This window comes from Erinaceus europaeus, chromosome 3 (genome assembly GCF_950295315.1).
Source record: "Erinaceus europaeus chromosome 3, mEriEur2.1, whole genome shotgun sequence".
In the NCBI taxonomy this organism is placed as follows: Eukaryota; Metazoa; Chordata; class Mammalia; order Eulipotyphla; family Erinaceidae; genus Erinaceus; species Erinaceus europaeus.
This window is the reverse complement of record NC_080164.1, coordinates 21,056,671-21,076,822: the sequence shown is the minus strand read 5'-3', so window position 1 is coordinate 21,076,822 and position 20,152 is coordinate 21,056,671. Positions and strand designations below refer to the sequence as shown.

At 45.8% G+C, this 20,152-nt stretch overlaps 1 protein-coding gene across 3 annotated transcripts in view; it reads right to left on the bottom strand.

Annotated features, from left to right (window-relative positions):
• Positions 1–20,152, bottom strand: part of LCLAT1 (lysocardiolipin acyltransferase 1) — a 157,505-nt gene that overhangs the window by 3,168 nt on the left and 134,185 nt on the right. The window lies entirely within an intron of this gene.

The following is a 20,152-nucleotide window of genomic DNA, read 5'->3' as shown; positions in this document are numbered from 1 at the left end:
CAGGATGGGGGGGTGGGACAGGGCACCCTGGCAGACCAGGGCCAGGAGAGGGCTTTGAGGGCAAGGAGACAGGTGGAGGGAAGGATGGGCCGAAGGTAGGGAGGGCTCAAGCCATCAGCTGCTAGGATTTGCCCCATAAACAGAGCCTCCCCATGTGAGGGTTTTGAACCAGAGGTGTCTTTCAGCAGGGGTTTCCTAGGGTTGAGGGACTAGAATGGCTTGGGAAGGGCCAGGGCCAAGAGGAATCAGAAGACCAACCTATGGGTGTCTCAACACAGGCAAGGCCAGAGCAGAGGAGGTAAGGGCCAAAGGAAAGGACATGCCCAGTTCTAGCTAGGAGGCAGGGAGTGGTCGGCAGGCAGGACATAGTGGGGAGAGTGCTTTTCTGGTGCAGGATACTGATACTAAAGGTTGCTGCCTTTGAGATGTGAGGGGGGGGTGTTTGACTTTAAGGGATAAAGATGAATATGTAATTGTGCCCGGCTAGCTTCACCGGAGAGACAAGGAACGGAAACACAATGCAATACCTTTACTGATCAGAGACAACGCTTTTTAAAATCTTAGAAACCGGAAGTGGCAAATCAGAAAAGGAAATGGCTAGGAGAGGGGACGGAGAAAAGAGCGAGAAGGTAGAAAGCTTTCATAGCAGCTGTTGCAAAGGTTCTAACCAGTGGGATTAAACAATACACTGCAGGCAAGGCGGGTCTCAGGCAAAACAATGATCATGTAAACAGACCACAGCATCATTGCAGGGGGGATGCCCAACATGACTGAATTCTGTAGATGAAGACTGGAGGTTTAGTACCTTGCCTGTGGGGACACAGCATGTTGGTGCAGTCTCTGACTACTGCTTTCTTCCAGACTATGCTAACTTCAGTGACAGACTTTGGATGTTAACTGTTTTGTCAGTTATATGGTGCAGACAAAATTCGCTTACACAGATAGAAATCAGAACCATGGCTGCCCCGAGGGTGGGTGGGGGGGTTTGGGAACTATCTGAAGGGGGCATGAGGAAAGCTTATTGGGAACACAGACTTGGCTGGCATCCAGACTGTACTGAATCATGTTTTAGACTGCATTTCACTCTATTTAAGTGTCACCTCGACAAAAGTGAGACCAGATGTGACACCACCTCCTGTGACTGTTTGCTTTTTCTGCTGGATGTTCTGGGTTGTTTCCCACAAAGACTTTCTGCAAAGGTCTATTCTCTGCTCTTATCTATACAATCACCACTGGTAGAACAGGCATGGTAACTGGGACCCACAGAGGTTTCCTTGGGGGAAAAAAAGCGGCTTAGTACATTTGTAACTCCTCCTCTTTAGGCTCAGATTGAGATGGGGGAAATGCTGACTACATCTCGTGGCCAGTGGTTCTCGCGACAGGCTTGGAGCTTAGAGCTGTCCCACACAGAAGGGGTGTGTCTGAGCAGAGCAGGTAGGTTTGTGACTGAGAGGACTCTCCCCGTGCAGGAAGCATCCTGAGACTGGGAGAGGTGCCAGCTTTTTACATGCCGGTGTGTTTAACATGAAAGCACAGCAGGAAGTTTTTGTGGTCTCAGAAAGCATGTTCCAGTGGAGAAATCTTGGCTTGCCTGTGACTATAGTAGGTCACACCTCATATGCAGCTGCAAATGGGCAGGTAGGGCAGTTTACCTGGACACAGCCCGTCAGCCCACAGTGCACTGGGGGAAGCTTCAGTGCTGCAATCTTTCCCTTTCTTCCTCTCTTTCTTTTCTTTCATTTTTAATATTTTATTTTGGGTAGAGACAGAGAAATTGAGAGGGAAGGGGGAGATAGGGAGGGAGAGAGACACCTGCAGCCCTGCTTCACCACTTGTGAAGATTCCCCCTACAGGTGGGGACCAAGAGCTTGAACACAGGTCTTTACCCGCGGTAACTTGTGTGTCCTATAGGGGGCGCCACAGTCTAGCTCTCCTCTTTATATGAGGGGAAAAAAGTCAGCTTGGAGCAATGAATTTCTTGTTATGACAAAGTAATATAGTTGATAATGAATGAATTTTTTTTCTTTCCTTATTCCATAATCAAATGAATGAGTAAAAAAAAAAAGTGATTTATTTTGGATTTACTTCTGATACCTGCTTTAAGACATTAGAAACACACATAATTCCATTTTCTGTTCATTAGACTTAAGTCCATGAGTCTGACTATGTACACGGGAGAGTCTTATGTAAAGTAGCTTGTCATCTAAGAAGTATTTGTTATAGGGAAATGCTGAGGCCACTGGTTTTATGTAGTTTATCAGATTAAAATAAAATTACTCCAAGAGGATAGAAGCTGCATTTATTGACTAAACAATCACTCAGTGGGCCATGCTGACACTCACGCGGCACAGCCCACAGCTAATAAGCATGACAAATGGGCACCAGGCATCGCACTTAAAACAGCTTGGAACAGACAGACTTGGATATATTTATACAACACCACCACCACCACACACACACACACACACACACACACACACACACACACACACACACATACCCTTACCTTTTGTGTAAGATAAAAAAACATTTTTCCGTTTATCTGTATAATCTAACGTTACTTTCTTTCCAGAGACACTATTTAAGCAGCTTTTATTACTTACCCCCTCCCCCAATGTTCTCAAATACTAACTTGTTTGTGCCTAAATCTGTGGGCATCTCTACTCTCTCTTCTTCGCCACTGACCTGTGACTGTTTCCGCTAAGGCCGTACTCATCTTTCCAGTGCCCCAATGCCTGGTAGATACAAATCTGCCCGAGTCCTTTCTCATTCTACAATCGCTCCTCCTGGCAAACTGTTTTGCAGTTTAAGCTATGAACTTTTACTGAATAATACAATTCTAAAGCAAATTAACAGCATGCCCTCACCTATCCTAAATTATTCTATTCACATTATAATTCTGAACTGACATTTTAAATATTCTTTCATCCTCTGTGAAAAGGATAATCTTTTCAACTCACTCAAATATTATTTTATGTCTTCTAGTAAGAACCAGTTTTTTAATACAAGTCTGGGGCTTTCCTTTCATATTTATTCCTAAATAATTTCACATTTTTTGTCACTGTTAGAACGAGTTTCCCTTTTCCTGCTTTTCAGCAGTTATTGCTATAATTGAGAACATCTGTTAGCTATGGCTTGTATTTCTTACATGCTATCTTATCAAAACATTGATCTGTTGGCTCTTCACTAAACTCTGTGACTGTCTGGGCTTTTCTATAAGCAGAAAAAACTGCTCAGCTCTCCTATCTTCATGGCCATCTTTTCTTTTTTTCCTTCTGCTTTCATTACCATTTACTTAATAATAAAAGGGGATGGTTGTCGTTTTTAACCAAAATGAGGGTTTTAGAGCTTCAGCATATGAAATATTAACTGTTGGATTTTGGTGAAACAGGACTGAATTTAAATGCGTAGTTTTCATTAAGATTGGTTTAAACTTATCACTTATTTTCTCAGCGCCTATGGGTAGGATTTTTAAAGAAAATATGAGTCAGACATATAAGAACCCTTATATGAACTCAAAAGCAACTACATGTTAAGAGGAAAAAATAAGTGCAGGTAGTGGTTAGGGAGACAGCATAGCCAGTAGAGTGGAGGACATGCATGCATGAGGCCCCAGGCCTCCTCCAGGGCACTGAGTACACCACAGTCCTGCTCCAGCTTACTCCTCCTTGTTCTTTCCTAAAGGGGATACACAGGGTACATCTTTTAAAACAGAAATATCCTTTAGATGACCCTTGGAAAAGAAGATGAGATTATTATCTACCTAAAAGAAAAGGTGAATCTATGGTATATAGTTCAAGTTGTTTTCAATAATAAATGTCTCATTAAGAAAGAGGAATGATGAAAATGAGGAATGACTCACCTTGGAAATGTGTGTGTGTGTGTGTGCGGGGGGAGGGGGCTGAGGGGGGGGAGAACCCATAGGAAAATAGGAGAGAAAATTATGAAAGATAATCAATGAAACAAAACTGAATAATAAGAGTAAATATAAAATATAGTAATTTGACAGGGGGAACCAAATACTTAGACTGAAGGAATAAGATTAAGGGAAAAAGGAGCACAGGCCAGATTGCAAGGGGCTCAGAAGGCAGCTCCCTGGGCAGGGTGGGGGTGTGTGCCTTAACTTAATGCTCAAAGGCCTGGGTTCAAATCCTGGCACCACACAGGACCCTAGGGATACCCTAGCCCTAGGGGAAGCTCCATGGATGGCAGGTTAGGGCTTGGTGTCTCATCTTCTCTCTCTGCCTTCCTCTTTTTCCCCATCTCCATCTGGATCTGGGAAAAGAGAGTTGGCCTGGGAGTAGGGGAACAGCATGCATAGGAAGCCCCAACACCAAAATAATTACACCCAGTAAAGGAAACAAAACCGTAAATACAGAAAAGATTAAAGAATCACGATGAAGTGAGCCTACAGAGATGACAAAATCGTGCAGAATATTTGCATCCTACACAGCAACTGTAGCAGAGGACAGAATGCATATGTTCTAGCACTAAGAGCTTGCGTGATAAACATTTACGTTCAACTTAAAACCCATCAGGTATCACTATGAAGATCAGTCGGTTTTCACTAGAAATGCAAAGGTTTGGCCACTGCTGTGGCACAGAGACAAAGGGCGTAGGAGAGCCTGGCAGCTGCCCTCAAATGCCGCCAAGCCCCTCCTCAGCCCACAGACTCCAGTACAAAGTCACAGAGCAAAACCAGGCAGTGAAGCGCCAACAGTTCGGACTACAGCACTCTGGACTAGAGAGTGGAAGAGGCAAGAGTTCTGGACCCCTCGCTTCATTCCCAGGATGCTGTCCACCTGATTGCCATGAACCAGGGCCTCTGGGCTGTGTGACTGGTGACATGGACATGCTTGTCTCTTTTTAAAAAAAAAAAAAAAAAAAAATTCAAACACTTTGCTTTCTTTCTTTTCTTTTTTTTTTTTTTTTTAAATTTTTCAAGTGAAAAGCATGCTAAAAAAAAGACATTAAAAACTCAATGTGAAAAATAATAGTGACACTGAAATGAAATTTGTTACCATTGGATTTGCCAGATTTGTTCAGTGGAGACAGTGATGGGTCGAAAGATTAAAAGTGTCGGCAATGCTGGGGCCAGAGGGCTGCAAACCTGGTAGGGTGCACACGTTACCATGTGCAAGGGCCTGGGCTCAGATCCCTGACCCCACCTGCAGGGAGGAACCTTCACAGCAGTGAAGCAGGGTTGCAGGTCGGTCTCTCGGTCTCTCTCTCTCTCTCTTCCCTCTCAATTTCTGTCTCTATCAAAAGAAAATAAATGATAAAAGGGTCATTCGAAGTGGTGGCTTCGTCATGCAGGCACTGAGCCCAGTTCAGTCCTTGACAGCACCTTAAGAGCTGAGCAGTGCTCGTGTCTGTCTGTCTTTTCCTATCTTTCTTTCTGTATCTCGTGCTCATAAAAATCAGTAACATATTAAAGATAATAAATAGAAGGAAAAGTGTCAGAAAAGTCATGATGTATTTTTCTGTTTTTCTATGTTAAAATGTGTAATGACTTTTCCGTCAATCCAATGTTTTGCTGGTTTGGGAACTCAATAAGGTCATCAGCAAAATATTTTCAATCTCAGGCCTGAAGCTGAAGATAACTAAGGCCATGCCAGGCCAGTACTAGTTACTGAATGTCCCACAAGCTCCCTGCACACAGGCTATGTGCACTGGGTGTCTTAGGGACAGACAGCAGGACAGGTCCAGCCAAGTGGAGAGTTCCCTTTGAGTCATCACTTGGTGTGGACTATTTCTGGCAGACTCCAATTAGGCTGCTCTGACTTCAAGGAAGAGTGGGTGCTACCGAGTCAGACAGTGATGTATTGGCCTGGGTACAACACTGGGCCTCAGGCTCTTCATGGGTCGACTGGGAATAATGCTTCTTAACTTGTCGGACTCATGGTTCTAGGGGTGGAGAGATGGCTCCACAGGTACAGCTGTGCCCTGTATGCACGAGGCCCAGGCTGGAGCCTTGACCCCTCATGGGGCTTCTGGGCTACACTGCACCAGAGCAGAGCAGTCTGGGGGTCAGGGGGAGGTTCTGGGATCCTGGTGCATGATGGTGTAAAAGGACCCAAGTTGGAGGTCAGAGTGTTTTGCAGATGCCTATCATGGTGAGATGGGAAATTGTACCCATGTGTCAATAACTGTACTGCTAAAAAAAACAACTGCTTGTGGGAGTTGGTGACTAACTTAAAGTCAGTACTCTAAGTCCTTTATTTTACTGATTTACTTTATTGCCATGAGGTTTATCGCTGGGGCTTGGTGTCTGCAGGATGAATTCACTACTCCTGGCAGTTATTTCCCCATTTTTTTTATCTTCTTTATTTGATAGGACAGAGAAAATTTGAGGAGATTCCCCTCAAACACTGAGACGGGGGGGGGGGGGGGGAGGCCTGTAGTATTTGCTTCACTGCTCATAAAGCTTCCCCCCATGGGTGGGAAGCAGGGCTTGAACCTAGATCTTTGCACACGTTGCAAGGGCACTTATCCAGGTGTGCCACCACCCGGCCCCTCTAAGTCTTTAAATGACAGGCATACCATGCAGGTGGTATAGGCTGTATCTGCCTCAGCAGCTGGCTTTGCACAGCTGTGGCCTGCCCTGCCCTGCCCTGTGCTCTTCCAGGCAGAAAGCTCATGTTCTTTTATTCAAGGAACTAGAATTGATGATAAGAGGGAGGGGACACCCTGTGTAACGGCGTTTGACTAAACAAGATTAGAGACTCTAAAACATTCCTTCAGCTTCAGCCCAAATTCCTCTTCTTTCTGACAGAGTTCTTTTCAAAGGTGCTACTCCCCAAAGCATCACCGAAATGGGAATGGGGAGATGTTAAGGAACAATCTATTTTCTACTAAATGCGGTCATATTTCATCAGAAAGCAGAGGCGGGAGGGCAGAGGCAGTGGCACACTCAGCTGAGTGCCCATTCTATGAGCGAGGACCCAGGTTTAAGTCCCCAGTCCCCACCTGTGGGGGAAGCTTCACGAATGGTAGATTGTGCTGCAGTTGTCTCTCTCTCCCTCTAATTCTTCATTTTTATATCTATGAGGAAAAAAATAGCAGAGATCAGGGCTGATAATCCAGCCCACTGCTCAGTAAACAGTGGCTACTATTGAGCAGCAGAGGACTGGAGACAGGCCTGGGGTCCACTGGGTAGACAAGACCAGGTGGAAGAGGCTCTCTCTGGGACTCTCCAGTAGGAGGTGGGGCAGAGAGGGAGCAAAGCACTGCCCTCCAGGGCTCCACCCGTGTGAAGTGGCAGAAGAATCCATTCTTGGAGTAATTACTGAACTTTCTGTTTAGAGAATCATGAGGAGTAAGCATCTGGGTGAGGAGTGAGGAACCCTGAAATGTAAGCTGAAGTGGCAGTCTATGAGGGAAGGAATGACACAGATGCAGTGGGCTGAACAAGTCTCTCCCAAAATCCACATGGACGGGATCCTCAGAGTCCAGCCTTGTTTAAAAACAGGGTCTGTGCAGATATCTTACAGATGGAAGTGAGACTGTGCTGGGTCATGGTGGCCTTAACCCTGAGGGGAATGTCCAGACAACAGACAAGGACACACAGGTACAGACACAAGACAACCATGTGAAGATGCAGACAAGGCCCGGACGGAGTCAGGGGACTACAAGCTAAGGAGTCTTGGAGTCGCAAGCAGGCAGAGGTCAGGAGAATTCTTTCTCCCTTGGAGTTTTGGGAGAGTCTGGCCCTTACCAGCACCTTGATTTTTGGCTTTCTGGCCTCTAAAACTGAAATGATAAAACTTCAGGCTTGTGGTAATATTTATCCATGTTTCCTTTCCTGGGCTGTGCCCAGACCCCTTGCACCCGGCGAATCAAACATTAAAGAACACCACTTATATAATTCATCAGAACACTTGGCAGTGCCCTTGAGATTATACTTGGAGGTACTGACCGGAGAGAACATATGCCCACATGAAGGCTTGTATGCACTTGTTTGTAGCAAATGTATACACAACCTAAAGGGGTCACCAGCCAGGAGTGGCTAAGCAAGCAGCGGATTCCAAACAGCTGAATAGCACTCAGCTGTGGGGAAGGAGCTGGTAACATGACTGCAGCACATGAACGGAACCAGTGTGAAGGTTAAGGGGAAGAGGCTGGATGCTGCAGGTGCCCTGGCATTCAGACCATCACACACAAATCTAGAAGAGCAAAACTATGGTGTCAGGAGGCGGTTCAGTGGGGCGTCACTTGGCTAGTGTGCTGCAGGTTCAAGCCTGGGCACTACCTCAATGACGGAAGCTTCGGTGCTGGGGTCTCTTTCACTTTCCTTTCTGCTTCTCTACCTGAGGCAGGGTAAAAAGCAGCAGTTTAGCAGAGTCCAAGGGCTTGAGCTCAGGGGAAGAAGTGTGTCTGTAAAGAGGATTCAGGAGGGGAGTTCCAGGTGTGACAGAACAGTCTCTATTTTGATTATTGTAGAAGTTGAGATTATGAATTTGTCATCTAACTGTATGATGAAAATGCACTGGCACTTTATAGAGACTAACCTGGACTTCTAAAAGCTGCTGCTTCTTAAAGCTTCTCAAATATGTGCCTGAAATGTTTCAAGTGACACAAGTCACACACATACAATGCCTGCTGTACTCTGAACAGAGCTGTATGAAAGGCTGGTTGGAGTCCCTTCAAATCAAAATGTTAGGACACAACAGTATTTCAGGTTTGAAACAAATCCAAAACTTATTCCCAGGCACTAATTTTTAATGATTTCGGTTGGTATTAGCATTTTCTTAGAAACAGAACATTTTCCTGTTCATACAAACACATTAGCATATCTACATGCTTTGAATTACAGTTTTCCTTTTCCTGGATCCTACAGTAGATAATTCCCTAATTAGGGGATTATTCTAAGTTCAAGGTGACATTTAAAAATTTCTACCACCTTAATTCCTCTCATGAATATAAATAATACCTCCAATGTTTTCTTGCTACTATCTAGAAAATAAAAAGGTTGACTCAACATACTTCTGAAGCAGTTATAGGTCATTTGATTTGATTAGGGTTATTTAAAGAAAGAGTAAGGAGCCGGGTGGTGGCGCACCTGGTTAAGCGCTCGTGTTATAGTGTGTGTCGGGCTGCGTCGTGGGGGAGAAAGAGAAGGGATCAGAGCGGAGAGGGAACACAAATCTTTATTCACGCGGACACCTCAGAGCTGGGTGAGAGCACAGCAGTTCAGGCCACCTGGAGCTAGCAAGATGGTTGCCTCCCGCTATGTGCAGCACCCTTCTCTGCGTCCAGTCGCGGAGGTGAAAAGGGGCAAAGAGAGAGAGAGGGGCAGAAGCAGAAGGGCTTTAAGGGAGAAATTCTGGAAGTGACAAGTCGGGACAGGATTGGGTAGGAAACAAGGCACTCCAGGAATAGGGTTTCTCATGGGAACTGACAATACCTTGAGGGGACAACATGGTGGATATGACTGCATCTGCACAATTTCCCAACATGTAAGGACCTGGGTTCAAGCCCCTGGTCCCCACCTGCAGGGGAGAAGCTTCACGAGTGGTGAAGCAGTGTTGCAGGTGTCTATCTCTCTCCTTCTCTATCACCCCCTTCTCAATTTCTGGCTGTCTCTATCTAGCAAATAAATAAAGATAATAAAAAAAAAGAGTAAAAATAACAGGGTAGATGGGAGAATGTCCTGAGGTCAGTATTGAGAAGCAGGTGACATTCCCTTAATATTATAGTAGCAGGGCTTCAGGGTTATCAAACAAAGCACACACAGACACCCCAGCTCTTAAATCTTTCAATGTCACAATGACAGCATAGCATCTAATCCATTTGACATAGTGATTCATAAAACACTAGGGGCTAGGTTGAAGATACCCTGTGTAGGGGTGGGTGGTGCCACATCCAGTTAAGTGCACACATTATAATACATAAAGACTGGGGTTCAAGGCTCTGGTCCCCATCTGCGGGGGAGTCTTCACGAGTGGAGAAGCACTGTTATAGGTATCTCTTCCCTCTTGATATTGCTATTCAACAAATACACCTCTCCTCACACTCACAGGGACCCCACAGTTCTGTTCTGCTCAGCTCTGCTGTACCATGGTGTAACTCTGCACTGGACCTAGCAAGGAGGCTGGCTGGAAGCAGGTCACTCTTGGTACCCAGAGGGTCCCCTCCCCTCACTAACCTCAGTCCTCACAGGCAAGGGGTAAGTTAGCACACTCTCATCTAAAGGAATTTCTGAACCATTTAACAAGTTTCAACACCTGCCCAGAAACTCATCTGATTTAGTCATCCTGATTGATTCTCTGCAGTAACAAGTGATTTTTCCTCAGCGCAAATTCTCCCCCTTAGTGCCACAGAGTGAACTCAGACTTCTGAAAGCCCCGCTGTTTCACTGGGCCCACTTACACTGGTTTTCTGAACATCTGATTCTCTGCTTGGGGGGGGGTGGTGGTGGTGGTTAGTGAGAATCTCTGCTGAATTCCAGTAGTCATTAATAAGTGGCCTCTTCCTGGAGCCATGTCTCCCATCACCCAGATGTGAGTATCCCACATCTCCACACTCTCTCACTACTGATCATTAAAGATTATTTATTAATATTTATTTATTTGATAGAGATAGAGGAAACTGAGATGGAAGAGGGAGATAGAAAGTTAGCGAGAGAGACACCTACTGCAATGCTTCACCACTTGTGAAGCTTCCCCCTGCAAGTGGGGCTGAGGGCTTGAACCCAAGTCCTGGCGCATGGTAACATGTGTGCTTTACCAGGCACGCCACTGCCCAGCCCTGCCACTGCTCAGAGAAAACCAGAAGTGTCACAGCAGTCAAGTGGCCCTCCGCACAGTAAGGCACCGCTCTGCCTGCTCTTTGTCTAACCCTGCATTCAAGGCTTACTGCCCCTCCTGCCTGCCCCACCTTATCCTCCTCACCACCTCTAGCAGGAACTCCCCTCTCCCCAACCACTGCTGCTTGCTCCTAGGCATACCGGGCCTTCTCCTAGCCTTGCATCGGGCCCTACCACCAACCTGTCTGCTTCACCCTGCAGGTGGGGAGTGGAGGCTCAAACCCAGGGGTTCTGTGTGAGCTTAACTGCAGCTGCCTTTGTGGCTGTGCTCGCCGCCCACCTGCTGATGGTCTGAGGGAGAGCAGGCCTGTCCTAATGCCAGTCCCTGTGCTGGAGGCCGCTCCTCCTGCTCACCCCAGTGCCGCCTGGCCCAGTGTACGTGAGCAGGCCCGCATAACCCCGGCTTCTCTGCCCCTCATGGGCTTCTCAACTACCCACGCCCGCCATGCAGAGTCCCCTCTTCCCAGTGGAGACCCCGGCCTGCTTCATTGCAGGGGTGCTCCCCGGCTTGCTGTGCTGCAGGCCCCTGCCCCAGTGCAGGGCTGGCCTGTCTCTCTGGGCCTTACCTCTGCCCTGTCTCGGCACACTAAATCCACGTGCCCTTGTGACCTGGGAGGTAGTAGCTCACCATATAAAATGAAGAGCCCGCCTGAGGCAGGAAGGGTCTGCAGAACGCAGTGGAGGCCACTCCAGCCCCCTCCACCCCCAAGTGCGAGAACACAGGGGTCCCTGCTGAGTGAGCAGTCCAGGTGGAGGAAATGGGGAAGCAAGGTGGCCCACACTAGCCACAGGCAGAAAGCAGGGGCATTTCCAGTGTGGACAGGGCCTGTGTTAGGTTAGAGTCTAGCAAGCTTTTGCTCGCCTCCTGCTCCCTCAAGCCCCCAGAGAATATTCTAGAGTTGATAACGTATCTGGGAAGGAAAGCATGAAAGCTATTTTTAGACTGCAGCTCTGGAATGTGCTTCCCGGCGGCACTTGCTAACTTTATTAAGCATGTAGAGCCCAGCCGCTTCATTGAGAAGCAAGCACGGTACAAGCATGCGCTTCTGAACCAGTTCTCCAGAGGGTCCTTATATACAGCCACCAGACCCCTCAAAGAAACCCTGTCATCGTCTGCTATGCAGTTCTCGCTGTCCCCAATCTGGGGTTCCCGCCGGCTGGAGTGAGGCATTCCTGAGCCAGGGGCTGCTGCCCGCCACCCACTACACTGCCGGCTCTGCTGACCTCTCCTCAGGACTTCTTCAAAACCGTATCCTGCTCCTTCCTTAGAGCTGGGTCAGCAGCCCATCTGTGGGTCTAGCCCCTGCCTCCCTCTGCTGATCCAGATGGCTGGCTCTCAGCCCTAAACTCTGGCACCCTCACCAGCCTTTCCTCCCAGGCCCTAGTCCCTACTCAGCCAGTGTGTGCATGTGTTTGGGGGGGGGACCAGGCTGCGGTGGACCCCAGCAGGTTCAGGGTGCTGGGATGCCCCACTTCCCCTTTTCATTCCCAAGTGAGAAGCTGTGTGTCCTCCCCTCCGCTATTTTCGGGATTTCCTCACAGCTAAATTGTGATCAGAACAAATAGTTTTCTTTGCTTTATAACAACTGACTCTCGTGATGACATAAAAAGACAGGACTGAGAGAGTCCACATATTGAAGACTCAGCCTATGTATTAAAAAGACTCAGTCCGTGTTTTAAGAAGTTCTAGACATATGATCAATTTTCCCCTCTCATATTAATTAAATAGTGGTTTATATGTTTACACTTTAATAGGAATGCACATAAACACCATTCCCACCACCAAAAGACTGTGTTCCACCACCCCCCCCGCCCCGTCGCATCAGGAAGTCCAATGGCCACCCTCCCCTTCACCCAGGGTTTTTACATTGGTGCCCTGCTCTCGATTTAATCAGATCCTGCTTTTAGTTTCCCTTTCTGTTCTTCTTTCTCAACTTCTGTTGATGAGTGGGATCATCCCATACTCATCTTTATCTTTCTGACTTAGCTCACTTAACATAATTCCTTCTAGCTCTGTCCAAGATGGGTCAGATAAGGTGGGCTCATTGTTCTTAATAGCTGCATAGTATTCCATTGTGTATATGTACCACAGCTTTCTCAGCCACTCATCTGCTGTTGGGCATCTGGGTTCCTTCCAGGCTTTAGCTATTATGAATTGTGCTGCTATGAACATAGATGTACACATATCTTTTTGGTTGGGTGTTATGGAATCCTTGGGGTATATCTCCAGGAGAGGAATTACTGGTTCATATGGAAGGTCTATGTCTAGCCTTGTGAGAGTTCTCCAGACTGCTCTCCACAGAGGCTGGACCAATTTACATTCCCACCAGCAGTGCAAAAGGGTTCCTCTGTTCCCACAGCTTTTCAATTTGATGTAAGCCTAGACCAGGGAGAACAGAAGCAACTGGTAGCAAAGCTACATACAAGATGCTGGGTATTATACCCCAAACCCTAACAAAGGGACTTTCCAAAGTTAACCCAATCACCAAATAATGTGATGATAACAATAACTATCCATTGTCTTCCTGAACCCTAAGACAACAGGAACCTCACATTTCCACCTACAGAGCCTATATTTTCCCCAGTCCTGGAACCTTAGGGTGGGGCTCACTTTCCTACATGCTGCTCTCAATTCAGATCAAATAATATTGCATCCGCGGATCACAACCTCATCAATGCAATGAGTGCCACCACAACATGCTTCACTTCAGACTGTGTCCAGAGACTTCAGGTGTGGAATGACAACCCTTCAGCTTCATCACTCGGGTGAGACCTTTCCTTTCATAGTATTCTCTAATTCCATTCTAGGTGGTCTACTCCCCAATAAAGTCCCCAAACCTAGATATAGTCCAGGTCCCCTGAGATAGAGCATAGGTTCACACGTGCCCATAAACTAGGGGAAAAAGATATACCTGAAAGCAGAAGTACACAAAAGCATGCAGGGAATACCCTCAACACTTCATCTGCACTATTCCAGTCTTTAGGTTCATGATTGTTCAACAGTTTGTTTGGCTTTGTATATTAACTCTCTTTTCAGCCACTAGGTTCCAGATGCTGACCAAACTGATGGAGACAACTCCATCAGTGTGTACTGGAGCGCCACTTCCTCAGATCCCCACCCTACTAGGGAAAGAGAGAGGCAGGCTGGGAGTATGGACCGACCAGTCAACGCCCAAGTTCAGCGGGGAAGCAATTACAGAAGCCAGACCTTCCACCCTCTACAACTCACAACGACTCTGGATCCATACTCCCAGAGAGATAAGAGAATGGGGAAGGCTATCAGGGGAGGAGATGGGATATGGAGATCGGGTTATGGGAATTGTGTGGAACTGTACCCCTCTTATTCTATGGTTTTGTTAATGTCTCCTTTCTTAAATAAAAAAAAAATCAGTAATAAAAAGAAAAAGACAGGATTGCAGAGGGTCTGGCTGCAGCAACTCAGTTAGCTACTTTCTCTGGTTTCATGTGCTCACCCTAAGTGTGGCTTTGGTCAAATCCACATGCAGACATCAGTGCACATTCTCCCACACACATGGTGGGGAAGGAGGAAGGCTGACAGGACAAAACTGTAACAGTTAAAAGGATCAGAAGGAAATAGCTAAATGTACAAGGGCTGAGGCTAGGCTTGACTAAAGTAAGGGTGGGGCGTGCTGGGGAAAAGATGATGAAGTAAAAAGTTTCCAGACACTTTTAGGTTGAGTATGTGATATTTATTAAATGTCCACGACTAAAAAACAAAACCAAAAGGAGAGTAAAAGGCTAGGAAGCGGCAGTAATTGCTAAGCCCAAGGAGTCAAACCACAAAAAGTTACGTTCGGTCCAGGCAGGCCCTTAGTCCAATATGATGAGCTCTGATCTGCTTGTTGTGAGAGAGGCTGGACTTCTGGTGAGAGAGAGAGAGAGAGAGAGAGAGAGCAGGCACTTTTAATGTGCTGAACAGCCTACCTAGAGTTCCCAAGTGCAAGCTGGGCTATGCTTGCTCATGTCAAGTCCAGTCTTTTAATATGGGCACGGGGTCCTGCCCCAGGGACTACCGGCCACAGCACCAGTGAGACTCTTCACTTTGACCAAGTGGCACCTGACCTGGGTTCCTAGAACTCTCTAAACAGCAAGGCCCTGAATACCTGACAGAGCTGTAAAATTAAGGTAACCTTCTGATGTTAAAAAACAATTTCCACCAGACTTTGACACACAAGTGGATAAATCATAGTGAATTAAATCAGCCTGTACTTGGGGAGCTATCTTAATCAGAAAGAGGTTTAATGAAAAGCCTTAGCACAGATGAATAGTCTAATTATTGCAGTCTAATATTTGTCCACAAAGAAGAATTTGTTTCAGGATTAGTCAGAGACCAGGAGAAGCCAGAAACACCAATTCGATAATTGAATGCCTAATTAAATGATAATGGAATCCTAATTGTAATGTATTGCTTAGTCCTGCACATAATTTATTTACCACAACTGCTTTTTACTTGGTTCATTAAAAAAAAAAAAAGTAAAATGTAATTGAAAAAAGTTGGTAAACGGAACTTTTTAACACGGAAAAATTCAAATACAAGTAATGACTAATGGCTAAAAATAGTCCTGGTGCAGGAGACATGGAGATGTTCAATTAGTGCAGGGAGAAAGCATTGATCTGCTATGTCCATCACTGTCGCCCAGTGTCCCTGTGTGCTCCCAGTACTCATAACACATGTCCACACCCACCACTCAGTCAAAAGCCTAGTAAGTGCTCACTGAACACCGGTTATGGTGATGCTTACAGATCTTGTTCTAGCCCCAGCCACTAGGGGAAGGTTCAAAGACATGGAAGCAATCCCTGACCTTTGGACATGTATAATGAACGTGAACTACAAAGTATAAACATGTAGAAATGTAGCAAGGAACTTCAACATCATAAATCACCAGGCAAAAAACTTACAAAGTTGATTAAGGATTTCTGTTCAAAATTTCTGCTCAATGATGTAACAGGATATATTTGTAATGTCAGAGACTGAACCAGGGACTAATTAAGATGACAGAAAGAACTAGCAGCAGAGTCACCTCCGTCGAAAATAAAAGCTACAAACATAGACGAGGAGGCCCAGAAACCTGACATACAAGAATCCCTAATCAGACCAGAGTAAATGAAAACAGCAAAGGAACCACCTTCAGATACAAGCAACTGGCAAAAGCAGAAAGCTGGATAATACAAAATACTGGCAGGTGTGAGAAGATGAAGACATGTGGCGTCCCTGTGGGAGCTTAGAGGGAAGATCCAATCTGGAGAACTATCTGTAGCAAGTCGGAGTATGGACACACCATCTCCGACTCAGTCATCTACTCCCGGGCACACGCACTCGGCAGTTCTCCCATGGGCATGCAGAGTGCCTGTGAGGACAGAAGCCGCTGTGCTTTCTGCAATGCAGAATGGGAGGCCACCTGGAGGCCTGGAAAATGAGCTGTGGAAGGGACATGGCAAACAGATGCAGCAGGGGTTCGAAGCCAAGGCCTAGATATAGGCATCATCAACATGGATGGATTCTCAACACAGAACACTGAGTGAAAAAAAAAAAGAAACAGAACAAGACAAATTGTCTTATTTGTGTAAATAAAAATTATGAGTAAAAGACAACTTTGTCAAAACACACAGAAGCAAAACGATACATATTAAGTATGATTGTCCAGCAAAGGAGAAAGACATGGGAGTGGGGTCCAAGGGCAAAGTGGAATAAATCAAAGGCAATCAAACAGCAGAAGAGGGTTTTTTCCCCAAGGCCAGTGATGGTAGTGCCCTGCACACTGAGAAGTATGGCTAACTCACCACCAAAACTCTGTATCCCATCCCCTCCCCCTGATAGCTTTCCTATTCTTTAACCCTCTGGGAGTATGGACCCAAGGTCATTGTGGGATGCAGAAGGTTGAAGGGCTGGCTTTTTAAAAAGACTAACTTAAATATGTTAATTTTATTACATTGCAAACAAATGTAACTGAAATCTTTTTCATATCAAAGCATATTATGAACAAAACATCAAGTAATTGATCCACAGCGGAGGAACAGGCTGAATGGGAAGGATTGAACTGTGCTGTGTCTACTTGCATGTGACTCTGAAATGGAAAAGTTTCTCCCTAATCCTTCTAGGAAAATGTTATCTCTATGGGAAGGTACGAGGGCTCATGTGTGAACTTCCCCATGCTTTTATCACTGACCTGTGGTGAAGGGAGAAGAGGCGAGGTCCTTCACTTTCTTGGGGTGGAGCAGTTATCCTTTAGACCAGTGAAATTATATTTGCATTTTAGTAGAAAGTGTCTTTTATATCCATCCTGGCAGAAAACTAAAGGTTTTTAAGTAAGTAGGGTGGCCATATACTATTTTGTGGTGCATGGATCTCCGACAATAGTTTGATTCTCAAGGTGCTGCTCCTCTCTGTCTGTCTGTCGTTGTCAAGAAAATCCAGCAGTGACTCTCAGGCAACAGATCCTTTTCTCTATTGGAAGAGAAATACTCTATTGTAGTAGATTCAGCTACAGTCAGCATGGTGGGGTGGGTGCTGAGAGGACTGCTGATACAGTGAATGCTCTCTAGTCACTACAGAGGAGGTAATCTGGCTGCTTGTGGCCACAGTGCCTAATTCTACAGAACTGGTCTAGAACAAGAGACATTCTGGGCATAATTCATTAAAAAGAAGTGATGTAGTAGTTTCTGATTTTCTGTATTAAACTGTTTGGGGCCACCTTCAAGAACATCCCTAGCACATGAACACAGGGACAAGTGGCGTTCCAGAAATAACGCGGGGCAGCTTTGTGTCTGAGGAGGCAGAGCTGAGTCTACACTCTCTACTTGTACAAACCCAGGAAGACCAGAACGCAGGGAACAGGCCCATCAGAAGCCTGCCACAATGATGGTGGTCACAGGCATGGAGGTATTCCCCATGGAGAGATAATACTGAGCTGAGGATACAACTCTGGAGTGGCTTTTCCAGGGGAGGCCAGACAGGGTCAGAAGGCCAGTCAGACACCTAAAGGAGAAATCACCCAGGTATGAGGGTGCTGCTGATGGTGGGCAGGGACATCCTCTACCTAACAAGGGCCCAGGCATGCTGTGCGATGCTATCTTCAGTTTTCTGCTGGTGTGATTGTTCTGATCACTGGTTTCAGGGCACCAGCTGGAACAGCCTTGTTTTTTTTGTTTTTTTTGTTTTCTTACCAGGGCAGTGGCTGCCTCTTGGTTATCTTTTTGTTTGTTTGTCTGTTTTTATGAGAGATACCAAGCACTGCTCAGTTTTGACACATAGTGGTGCCAGGGCTTGAACTTGGCCCGTCAGGCATGCAAGTCCTGTGTGCTACCACTGAGTTACCCTGGAGTCTGGTTATATCTTTCAGGAAACTTTCCTGTGTGGAAAATCGGTAAGAGTTTGCAAATCTGGTAATGCAGAGCTCACATGACATAAGAGATGCTGCTGGTCCATGTTCTACATCCCCTCTGCTCACCACTGTGACACTGAGCTTCTTTAGAGATGAAGCTTCAGAGCTGTAGGGGGAGAGGACACATATTTCACTCTTAAGAGACAAAACTTATGTTGTTGATGGGGATTGTATCTTTCGGAATTATCTTAAAATTAATTTTGCTAGGCTGAAAATGACTTGAATATCTCAGTATTTTAGTCTTGAACACTTTCTAACTAGGAAAGCAATCCTTAGTAATAGCCCAGAGCAATCTAGAGAAATAAATACACTGATATTTGACGTGCAAATTGGTCTGCTTTAGAATAAATCTGCATACAGTCTCCAGCAGTGGCAGATTTCACAAAGGAATTAAAATACCGTGAATCGGCATTTTAATGAAGCAGGCAGACTACTGATGGCAGGACTCTCCCTGACTGAGGTCCCCAGGTGGCCTAGAGAGAAGAAAGTAGTGTTTGCACTTTGAGCGAGTCCAGGCTGAGAGTGTTAGGAGATTATGATTGAATTTAAATGAGGAAACACTGCTGTGTGCAAACAAGTTTAGGCTAGCACGTAGTCTCGGCAAACTTCAGCACCACACTGAAGTTAAAATGCTTAAGGAAACATATGGTCTCTGCTCTGACTTTCTCTGGGAGCTGCACTAAAGCCCACAGGAAGTGACTGTTCTGGGGAGCTCAGGATTCATCTCATAAAGGTGGTCCAGGACCATGAGGTGCAGGGATGAGTGTGTGTGTGTGTGTGTGTGTGTGTGTGTGTGTGTGTAGGGTCACCTAACATGTACCCCACACCTCTCTATAAGGTTAAGGCCCAGGAATGCCTCCAGACTGCCTTCTTCTCTGAGGGCAGCTCTGTAGAGATGCTCTCAGTGAGAGTGGGTCTGAAAGGCTACAGTCTGTCCTCCAGCCTTTGGCTCCTTGGGCCTGGCCTATAGGAACAAACAAGGTGCTGCTATTACTATTACTAGCTCCTGTGCATAGCAACCTTTCAGATATTTAAAGCAGGGGTCAGCAGACTGCAATTCTCAGGCAAGGCTCACCTATCTGTGCAACCTGTGGGCTAATAACGGCTGCAAAGATCAAAATATCTTTCATGACATTTGAAAAGTAACATGGAATTCAAATTTCAGTGCCCACAAATAGTGGCTTACACTCATTCATTTGTAGAATTCTAAAATGGTTGCAAAAATAACCATAATGCACGTACAACCTATATCTACTCTGGTGTTATAAAGAACAGCTGGTCAACCTCTGACTTACAGACTGCTATCAAATCTTTCTCTTACTCTTCTCTAAGCTGAAGAACACAGGAAAGATTTCTAGATTACTAGGTACCTTCCAGTCTCTTTACATCCTCCAGGCTGCTGCAGCATGGGAAGCAGGGGCTGGAGGGGCTGAGGGATGTAGCCTGGAAATGAGTGGCATCACTTCCTCTGGCTAGGCCAAAGCTAGGGGTATGGAAGAGGCTTCAGCACCTTCAGTCCCATTTGTCCAGGAATTCAAGAACCACATTGATGAGAGTTTGTAAAGCCCTGTTACCAGTACAAGAAGCAATCCCCCTACCCAATTAATTCCCTGCACCTTGTAATGCCATGCCCCCACCCTCCATAACCATTTCCAATATGTTCAACTGTTTATTCTCATACTTAACTTCTTCAGAGCTAAACAAAATGCCCACCCTGGAATTACATTTTTACACTTTTCCTATTAGCAACTTAAATATGAAAAGTGATCATTTTACTCTAAAGCATTTCTTCCACACCTCCCTTCCTGAGCATGGGCACACCAAAATTCTTAGCTAAAATCAACATTTGGTGTTGCCCAATCCATCTAGGTGATCTACCCTTCAGAGAGCAATAATTGTTACATCTTTCTTGCAACACAGATCGATTTCTCTGGTAATAATT